The sequence below is a fragment of the Nicotiana tabacum genome, chromosome 7 (assembly GCF_000715075.1).
Source record: "Nicotiana tabacum cultivar K326 chromosome 7, ASM71507v2, whole genome shotgun sequence".
In the NCBI taxonomy this organism is placed as follows: domain Eukaryota; kingdom Viridiplantae; phylum Streptophyta; class Magnoliopsida; order Solanales; family Solanaceae; genus Nicotiana; species Nicotiana tabacum.
The window spans coordinates 146,024,791-146,034,965 of NC_134086.1; positions in this window are offsets into that span (position 1 = coordinate 146,024,791).

Here is a 10,175-nt window from a genome sequence, read left to right on the forward strand (position 1 = left end):
TCTCGAATAAATCAACGCAATCACATAGAAGGAAAATGCTAGGCTTCATCCTGATGCGGAAAAAATTTTCTTTAACACCAGCTGCCCCGGTGTGAACTGTCTTGGCTTAATTCTTTTGTTGAAGGCTCAGGACATTCTATTCTAGTAGAGCTGACCATGACAAACTGCATTCATTCTCTTTCCGTCTATAAGGGCTAGTTGCTCATAACGACTTTTCACCCACTCTGCATCGTCGAGCTCAGTTTTGTATATGATCCTTAGGGAAGGAATTTCTACCTTAGTGGGGATGACAACCTCTGTACCGTAAAACAGCATATAGGGGGTTTCCCCGGTTGATGTGCGGACTATGGTGCGATACCCAGTAGAGCAAATGATAACTTCTCGTGCCACTGTCTGTGATTCTTTTTCATTTTCCTTAATATCTTCTTGATATTCTTGTTGGCGGCTTCTACAGCTCCATTCATCTAAGGTCCATAGGCTATGTAATTCTTGTGTTTGATCTTGAAAAGTTTTGCACATAGCTTTCATCAAGTCGCTGTTGAGGTTGGAGCCATTATCAGTAATGATTGACTCTGGGATTTCGAATCGAAAAACGATGCGATCGCGGACAAAATCTGCCACGACTTTCTTAGTCACTACTTTGTAAGATGGTGCTTCAACCCATTTGGTGAAATAGTCAATGGCTACTAGGATAAACTTGTGTCCATTGGAAGCGGCAGGCTCGATTGGTCCAATAACGTCCATCCCCCAGGCGGCGAATGGACACGGTGAGCTTGTTGTGTTAAGCTCGCTTGGAGGTACCTTCATTATGTCGGCATGTAACTAACAGTGGTGGCATTTCCGAACATACTGGATGCAGTCTGTTTCCATAGTCATCCAAAAGTAACCAGCCCGGAGTATCTTCTTTGCTAAGACAAAACCATTCATATGTGGACCGCAGGTCCCAGCATGAATTTCCTCTAGTAGCCTGGATGTTTCCTTTGCGTCGACATATCTTAATAATCCTAAATCAGGAGTCCTCCTATACAGGATTCCTCCGCTGTGAAAGAAATTGTTGGACAATCTCTGAAGTGTGCGTTTCTGGGCAGGATTAGCAAGCTCCGAGTACTCTCCTTTTGCCAAATATTCATTGATATCATGAAACCAAGGCTTTCCGTCTACTTCCTCTTCGACATGGTCACAATAAGCTGGCTGATTATGGATTTTCACCGGAATGGGATCAATGAAATTCTTGTTGGGATGTTGTATCATAGATGATAGGTTAGCCAATGCCTCGGCGAACTCATTCTGGCTTCTAGGAACATACTGGAATTCTGTCTTCATGAACCTCTTTCTCAATTCCTGTACGTGATGTGTATACGGGAGTATCTTGGTGTTCTTGGTTGTCCATTCTCCTCGTACCTGATGTACAAGCAAGTCCGAATCTCCAATCACTAGCAGCTCTTGGACGTTCATGTCAATGGCCATTTGGAGTCCTAAGATGCATGCTTCATACTCAGCCATATTGTTGGTACAGAGGAACTTGAGTTTGGCAGACACCAGATAATGCTGTCCGGTTTCTGATATTAGGACTGCTCCTATGCCAACTCCTTTGATGTTTGTTGCTCCATCAAAGAACATTCTCCAACCGTCATAAAATTCTGCAATGTCTTCTCCTATGAATGATACCTCTTCATCAGGAAAATACGTTTTCAGGGGTTTGTATCCTCTATCCACTGGGTTTTTGGAAAGGTGGTCTGCCAGTGCCTATCCCTTAACCGCTTTCTGAGTTAAGTAAACAATGTCGAACTCACTTAACAGGATTTGCCATTTGGCTAGCTTGCCGGTGGGAATGGGTTTCTGAAAGATGTACTTCAAGGGATCCATTCTCGATATGAGATATGTAGTATAGACGCAGAAGTAATGTCTTGGCTTTTGAGATACCCAAGTCAAATCACAACAGGTGCGTTCTAATAGAGAATACTGGGCCTCGTACGGGGTGAAATTCTTACTAAGATAATAAATGGCTTGTTCCTTCCTCCTTGTTTCATCATGCTTCCCCAGAACACAGCCGAAAGCTCCATCTAACACTGCAAGGTAGAGTAATAAAGGTCTACCTGGATCTAGCGGGACTAAGACTGGTGGTATTGACAGGTACTCCTTGATTTTTCTGAAGGCCTTTTGGCAGTCATCGGTCCATTTGGTGGTGGCGTCCTTCTTTAACATCTTAAAGATTGGCTCACAGATAACTGTAGACTATGCTATGAATCGGCTGATGTAGTTAAGCCTTCCCAAGAAACTCATCACATCCTTCTTATTCTTTGGCGGTGGTAGTTCTTGAATGGCTTTGACTTTCGATGGATCCAGTTCTATTCCTCGGTGGCTCACAATGAACCCAAGCAATTTCCCTGCAGGAACCCCAAATGCACACTTTGCGGGGTTTAGTTTCAAGCTGTATCTCTGCAGTCTATTGAAAACTTCCTCAGATCTTCTATATGGTCAGTGTCCTTCTTGGATTTGATAATAACATCATCCACATATACATCTATCTACTTGTGTATCATATCATGAAAGATGGTAGTCATGGCCCTCATGTAGGTGGCCCTGCATTCTTCAGGTCGAATGACATCATCTTGTAACAATACACTCCCCACGGCGTAATGAATAGCTTCATGCGGATCCTTTCATCCTTCCCTACTCCAACCAGCTTGTCACAGTATGTCCTCAAATGGACCCTTGGATCACCCGTACCATCAAACATTTCTAACTTAGGAGGTTTGTACCCCTCAGGCAGTTCGACATCAGGTTGTACGCAAATATCCTCATAGTTCAGCCCCTCGATTCCTTTGCTTCCCTCAACATCCTGAATCCGGCTGGTCAATTTCTTAAGTTCCTCGGCCAAGTTCCTAATAAGCAGATCTTTTTTATCAGACTCAGGTATGTATGAGATAGGTTGGGTGGAGTGTGGCATGGTCTCCACGTAGATAGAATTGTTATAGTGGCCTGGTGTATGGGTATGGAAATGGTCATTTGTGGAGTTCTGAGGTTCTAGGATGAGTAGTAGAGTGTTGTTTGGGGTATGGCAGGTGTTGCAGTGGTTCTTTGGTGGAGTAGTGTGATGATGAGGCACCAGAGGATTCTGCTGTTTTGGGATATTTTGAGGAGGTGTAGGGTTTTGAGCATTGGGTAAGTTTATATTTGGGATGTTGAGGGAAAATGATAGGTTTGCCAGATTTCGAACCTAATCGAGCTCTTCCCAAAATTTCAACAGATTCTGTTCAAGTTGTGACACATTCTCGTTAGGAACCCGAATACCCTGGCCATCAGTGGCCTCTACCCATTCAGTTGTGTTCTCCTTCCTGGTGTTGTTTAAATCTTCCATTTTATTCTTGCCTTTGTCCTTTCCTTTAATGGGACGAAGAGGAGGTGTGGGTGGAGGGCCCCTGGATCTTGTGAAATAATATGATGATGCCAGAGTGCACGAACTAACCTTTGGGAGGGGAATAAAAGAAAGAAAACAAAACAAAAACAAAAGACAATCAAGTTAGTGAGGATTATAAAAAGTATTGCAATATTTAAACACATAGTGCGGGAATGTAAAGCGTGTCCTAATTTGGGAACCTCTTTGTGCCCAAGGTAGGCCTAGCGACAAATGGATTTGGAGAACCTTTAATGCTAAATACCTCATTTTACTGATAAAGATAGGCGAATCCCAAAACGACACTAAATAAGCAAGAAATAAAAGTCACTAACGGCCATTGGCCTTATTACATTCATAAAGCGAAAAAGTAAATTCCTATCTATTTGGTCCCAGAAGAACCTTCCCCAGATTCGGCATCCTTGGTTCCGTCGAACAGCTTCCCTAATTCGCGAAGTCCCAGCAACAGGTATGCTCTGGTTAGATGTCCACCTTCGGTCCCTTCAGCCTTTTGACAGTCTTCAACCCTTTTGAGAAATTTTCCATCTAGTTCTACTATGCCTCATTCCAAGTATCCTAGCCTTTTGTGGGCACTGATAACCATGTCTTTCCATTCCTCAATCATCTTCTGGTTGGACTCTTGTATCTTGCGGTGTTCGCCCTCGCATTCACGGATCCTTTTGCGCAGCTGGTTGTACTTGACTTGCGCCTCGGCCTTTTTATCTATAATTTTGTGACCTCGAACGAACCCTAATTGGCCCAGACCATCCCAATTGTTTTCCAACCAACCTGAATAGAAAGGGGTACAACTAACATGATAACTATCTGGCTCGATGGTGTCCTTCCGCATTACAATCTTGCAGTGCCACATGTGCTGGGCTTGGCACTTGCGGGGACTATCCTCATTTTGGAAGTCAACTCGAAGATGGCTCATCTTGTCGACCATGGGTATGACTTGCTTCCTACCTGCTTGCCTCATAACTCGAAGAAGGACGTAAGGGTATGTTCCTTTTAGACCAATCAGTATTAGGAAAGGTGTATCTCTGGATCAAGCGATGAACTCTTCTGTCAGAAACCACTCGAACATCTACTTGAACATGTTCTTCAGTTAGATTATCAAAGAGCTCAACCCATTCTTTGGCATTCTCAGGTTGAGTGAACATGCCGGGGATGTAATTTATTCTCTTTGGATGGTGGGAAGCAATTTGATCATCCCAAGCCCTTCGCTGAATTTCTTGTCGGTATTCGCCCTTTTGGAGATGTTCCACGAGCCAAAGCTGAAGTAATAGATTGCAACCTTCGAAGTGTCTCGCTCCTCGTTGACACTTTTCCAAGGCTCGGTATATGTCTGCAATGATCATGGGTATAATGTTGAAGGTCTGCCCACCAATCCCCTCCATTAGGGTCTCGGTTACCATAGCCAGCCTAGTATGGATTCTCCCTTTTTTCATTGAAAACACGATCAGTCCCAGGAAGCAAAACATGAAGACGAAAACCCTACGATGGATATGTCCCAAGGACGTGATGGCAAACTCGTCATGGTAGGTACGATATAATTTGTTGTGATCGTACCTTTCATACAGGTAGTCAAAAGGGATGTCCGATTCCTTCAGGCATACCAATTCTACATTCTTCTTCAAACCCATCATTTTTAGGAAACCCTTGCCTGTGCGGTTCTCAGGCAATAACAAACCCGGAGTTTTCCACACTAGACCGGCCAGTCCTCCTATCTCCTCTAGCAAAGGCATCATCTCGATGTCCCCAAAGCATAACACGGCCCTTTCACAATCCCAAAATAAGGTAGCAGCTTATATTATCATGTTGTTAGGCTGGATCTCCATGAGGGATGGCAGATAACCCAGATATTTTCTGACAAGGGTTTTGTCACTAGAATGTAAATCTTCCCACCAACTTAGCAATCTTGGGTGGATATTGGTGACCATGCCGAACATGGGGACTTCGTGCCTCATATTTCTACAAGGCAAACAAGGTTAGGCCCTTACCTCCACCAAACTCGACTATTTAATATCAACAATTAGTATGAAGCATTTAGTTATCCAAATAAATGCACAGAACGTGATGATGTCTGTTCGGGTTTAGGTAAACCCAGTGGACTTTTGGACAAAGCTATCTTAAAGGATCATTATGTGGAAAACATAACTGACCCAGCTAGATTTGACCATGATGCATGCACAATTTAAACAGAGTAAGGTTTCTATGGGGTTTTAGACTGGTACCCTTGAGTGGAAAACTCAAGGGAGAAGGCACGGAACTGTCGACTGCACCGCTGATCAACTAGTTTTACTGCAAATAAGCCTTTCCAAAATTATGGGGGTAATGATATAGGAAGGGCGCAACCACTCATCAAGCGTTGCTATTTAATTTGTTTGGCACGAGTGGAGTATGATGTTGAGCATGATTATGCAATAATTAAAAGCATGTTGACATGTATTTGCACGTTAAGAAAGTGATAAATACAACAGTTTTATAATTTAAAGTAGTTATAAAGGAAGGAACAAGAAAGATATGTCAGTTTTGCTTTTGAAGAAGAAATTAAACAAATAATTGCACATAAGGTGGGGTACAAACTCACAAAAAACGATATGAAATGGTAAAAGCCTAAATATCCCCAGAAGAGTCGTCATGCTGTCGTGCCCCCTTTTTTCTCGCGAAATCGGGTTTATGACATTTTGGTATGGGACAACTCTTTCCTTTTGGAAAGGGGGTTTGCATTTTGAAGAATCACCACCTAACGATTTTTAAGGTGTGTTAGGGCACCTTTAGGGTTCATTTATAACTAAGTTTGGTAACCAGAGATAGGGTAAGGGCTTGAAATTATCCTAAGGGGAAGGTGTTAGGCACCCCTCAGGATCCTAACAGTATTATATTAAGGGGTGCTAAACAGAGTTACTCATTAGGTTTAAGGGGAAGGGTTCAGGATCACATAATAACTAGGTGTCACAAACACATGCTAATAATGTATTGGGGGTTAGGGGGTAGGGCAGAAAAGTAGTAGAAAAATGTAAGAAAGCAGTAGACACATTGAATTACAGGGAAAAGGTAATCACATGGCAAAATAGGCATTATATTTGCTAGGGAGACAGTAGGACCACAAGTAGAAGCATAAGAGAAACAAAAGGAAGTGCAATACAAATAGAGACATATTGTTTTGGATGTTGTAAGTTATACTAAAAACATACCAGTAAAAATGAGAGAATAAGTGCAGAGTAAGGAGTGAAAAAGCAGTATAATGAAAGGAAGTAGAGCAGTAGTGTGTAGAGTAGTAGAGCAGTAAAACAATATAATCACTTAGTTTTGGCTTGCAGCCAACTAAGTATCAAGTCAACAGCAAGAGAAACGAGAGAGTATGTATGTGTGTAAGAGGGAGTTCAGAACAGTGCAATTGTTCGTGTCCTATGCTAAAGAGAGGGTAGAGCATTTATAGTTTGAGAACAGGCATGAAAATAAGGTAATAAGTACTGACTTAGCACAATTATAGAAATAATAAAAATCAGAATCAATTAAAGACCCAGACTCCCTTCAATTAGGGAGTCATAGTTCAAACGGGTACAAGTTGTATCAAATAGGGAAAAGAATTACTTATAAGACTGATTTTAATAAAGTAGAAGTAGTAAAAGCATGTAGCATGTAATAAGGACTAAGTAAAGAAAATTTTCAAGTAAGGAAGGTACACATTAAATAACTAACAACATATTTGTGCATATAAACAAGGTAGAGTACAATTTTATTTCTGAAAGTTAGTTCAAAGAATCATGAATGATATTGAAAATCACAGGGAATCAGCACTAACTAAGGAAAGTATCACAAAAGTAAGGAAGCAATTCGAAAAATCAATACAAAATTACAAGGAAAATACACAAAATCACAGATTCAGGGAAGATATCGCAGGTCTAAGGAGATTACACAAAATCAATATAAATTATGTAAATAATCAATATAACAAATATTCAGACCTATTAAACGATAAATAACACGTGTTGAACAAAATCAGAGAAACCCTAAGAACAAATTAGAGCAGGAAGCACAAGAGCATATAGAACATACATGAAACCTAGAATGTCCATGAGAGACATGCAAACACATCGCAAACAGACACAAACTTCAAATCGAACCCAGAAATATTAGGGTTTCTTAACAAAAATGAATCGATCAAAAGGAAAGACTCAAGTGATGTTTAAACATGTTAAAAATCACAAAGTAATTGCTAAAAATCAGAAAGAAATCGTTTTTGCAAAAGGGTTTTGAAACCCTAGTCTGGAAAATGAGGAAATCATTTGAAATCAGAGAAATCTTTTGAGGAAAACATGTGAGAACCTTAAAAGACACATAGATCCATCACAGATCTAAAAAGATCGGAGGATTTAAAGCTAGGGTTTCCAGAAAAGTAGTAGAGATGATCGAATAGGTCAAGAACTCATAGATCCATAATAAAACCAGAAGAAGTTCATATATACAAACGGAAAATGGCCTGAGACAGGCTGATAAACAAAGTTCCAAACCGGAACCAGTTGGGGTTCCCTTGAGAAAATCTCAAGGATCCAAGAAATCGAAGAGCCATGGCACGTGGAAGACTAGGTCCGGTCGGAGAAGACATAGAAACATCGTAGGAGGGGTTTACGCCGGTGACGGCGTTTTAGGTTTAGAGTTAGGTATCAAAGAGAATTTAGAGAGGAAGGGATTCAAGGGAGGTGTAAATGAGAGAATGGGGTAGGGTTTAGGGGGTCGTTGGATTAAAAAAGGAAAGAAATAACGTGGATCGTTAATCTGAGAGATCAATGATCGAGATTAAATGGGGTAGATAGGTTCCGGATTTGGGTATGGGTTAATAGAGTGTGGGTCAGATTTTTTAATTGTAAAATTGGGCTGGGAATTGGGGTCCGATTTGGCTATAATTGAAAGTCAATTTGGCTATAATTTAAATAGCCAGTTTTTCCCTATTTTATAAAAGAAATAGTAGATAATTTCTAAAAAATAATTTAAAGTGCTAAAATGATTTAGAAAACATAATTAGCAATTTAAAAATACATTATCCAATTTTATGCATATAAAACATAATTATATCTTAAAATGGGCTAACATTGCAATTATATGCAATTTAGCTTTAAAAATACTAAATATAATTGCAAAAATATATAAAAATTTACCTTAGCCATATTTTGGCATACATATTGAAATCCAATATATGAATTATCAAAATAATAATTTTAAAAATAATTATTGGGGATTTTATGGATAAAAAGGGATAAAATAAATCAATTTAAACCCTTAAAATTATGGAAAAATAATAAAAACCTGGGGCATGCTTATATATGCATATATGCTATTTTGAATGTATTTTTTCATATTTAAAATATATATATAAAAAATTTGGGTATCAACACCATTACAGTCCTAAAGGTTGGAATTTTGGGTCATGACAACAATCTAATTGATAGATGATTTGATGCACAGAAATCATATTGAATTGAAAAGAAGGAACAATGAGGACATGGAGTAAGACTATATCATGTCTGAGATGTAAAGACCTAGTAAAAACTACTTTGGCTTTATATCCATTTGGCAAGGTGACAAGAAATGGTTTAGTTAAATGTTTTACATTAAATATTAAGTGTTTATGTGGAGTCATATGGTTAGTTGCACCTGTATCTAATATCCAAGGATTTACATTTAAATGTGATGAAGAGAATACGTGAGAGTCCATAGAACTTACAGCATAACTACTAAACAAACCTACAAAATGTGCAAATACAATGTTGTCCACAGTAGAATCATCATGAGTGACCCAGAAGATAGTTGAGCATGCTGAAATAGAGCTAGAAGATGTCGGTATCGCACTTTACTAAAACCATGATCTAATGACTCAAAGAACTATGTAGTTGGTATAGCATGTAGAGGTGCAGAGGAAGTGAAAGGAGGTTCAGTTTGAACACATGAAGCAAACTTCTTGTTCTTTGTGAACTTGAAGTCTGGAGGAAATCCATGGAGCCTGTAACATTTGTCCACAGTGTGTCCAGGTTTCATGGAATATTTACAAGAAACATTTGTGTTAGACCTCCTGGATTCAAAATTTACCTTTTGACTGAAGGTCATATTCCCATTTGACGAGCCAGGAGAATTTAGGAAGGAAGATGTATCTCCAAAAAAATTTGGGATAGAAGAAAGCTTCCCTTTGACTTGCATCATGTTGAAGAAGGGAATAAGCCTTGTTCATTGGTGGAAGAGGGTTCATCATCATAGTAGCACTTTTTACAGTTGAATGGGAGTTATTTAAATCATTTAGAAATTGGAATAATTGTTGATCTTCTATGAATTTAGGCAAGGAACTACAAAATGTCATGACCCGAATTTTCCACCCTCGGGAGTCGTGATGGCGCATGCTCGTAGAAGCTAGGCAAGCCAAGAACTTAGAAATCATTAACTCTTTTGTTTTAAATCTTCTTACAAATTACGTTAACAAGTGATAAACATTTAAATAACAACGGAATATGAACTTAAGCAAAAGTCTTAAATAAAATATAAAACCAAAATAATACGGAGATCCACATATTCCTCTACCTAGAAACTAGTGTCACAATATCACGAACTACTAAGATTACTACACACAACTATTTGAAAGAAAGTAATATTGTCTATCTCGAATACAAGAGATAACAGAACATAATAAGGGATAGAGGAGACGTCGGGCCTGCGGACGCCTGCAAGGCTACCTCGGTGTCTCAGTGGACTGAAGGCTGGCTCCCGATCTACTGCTGGCCAA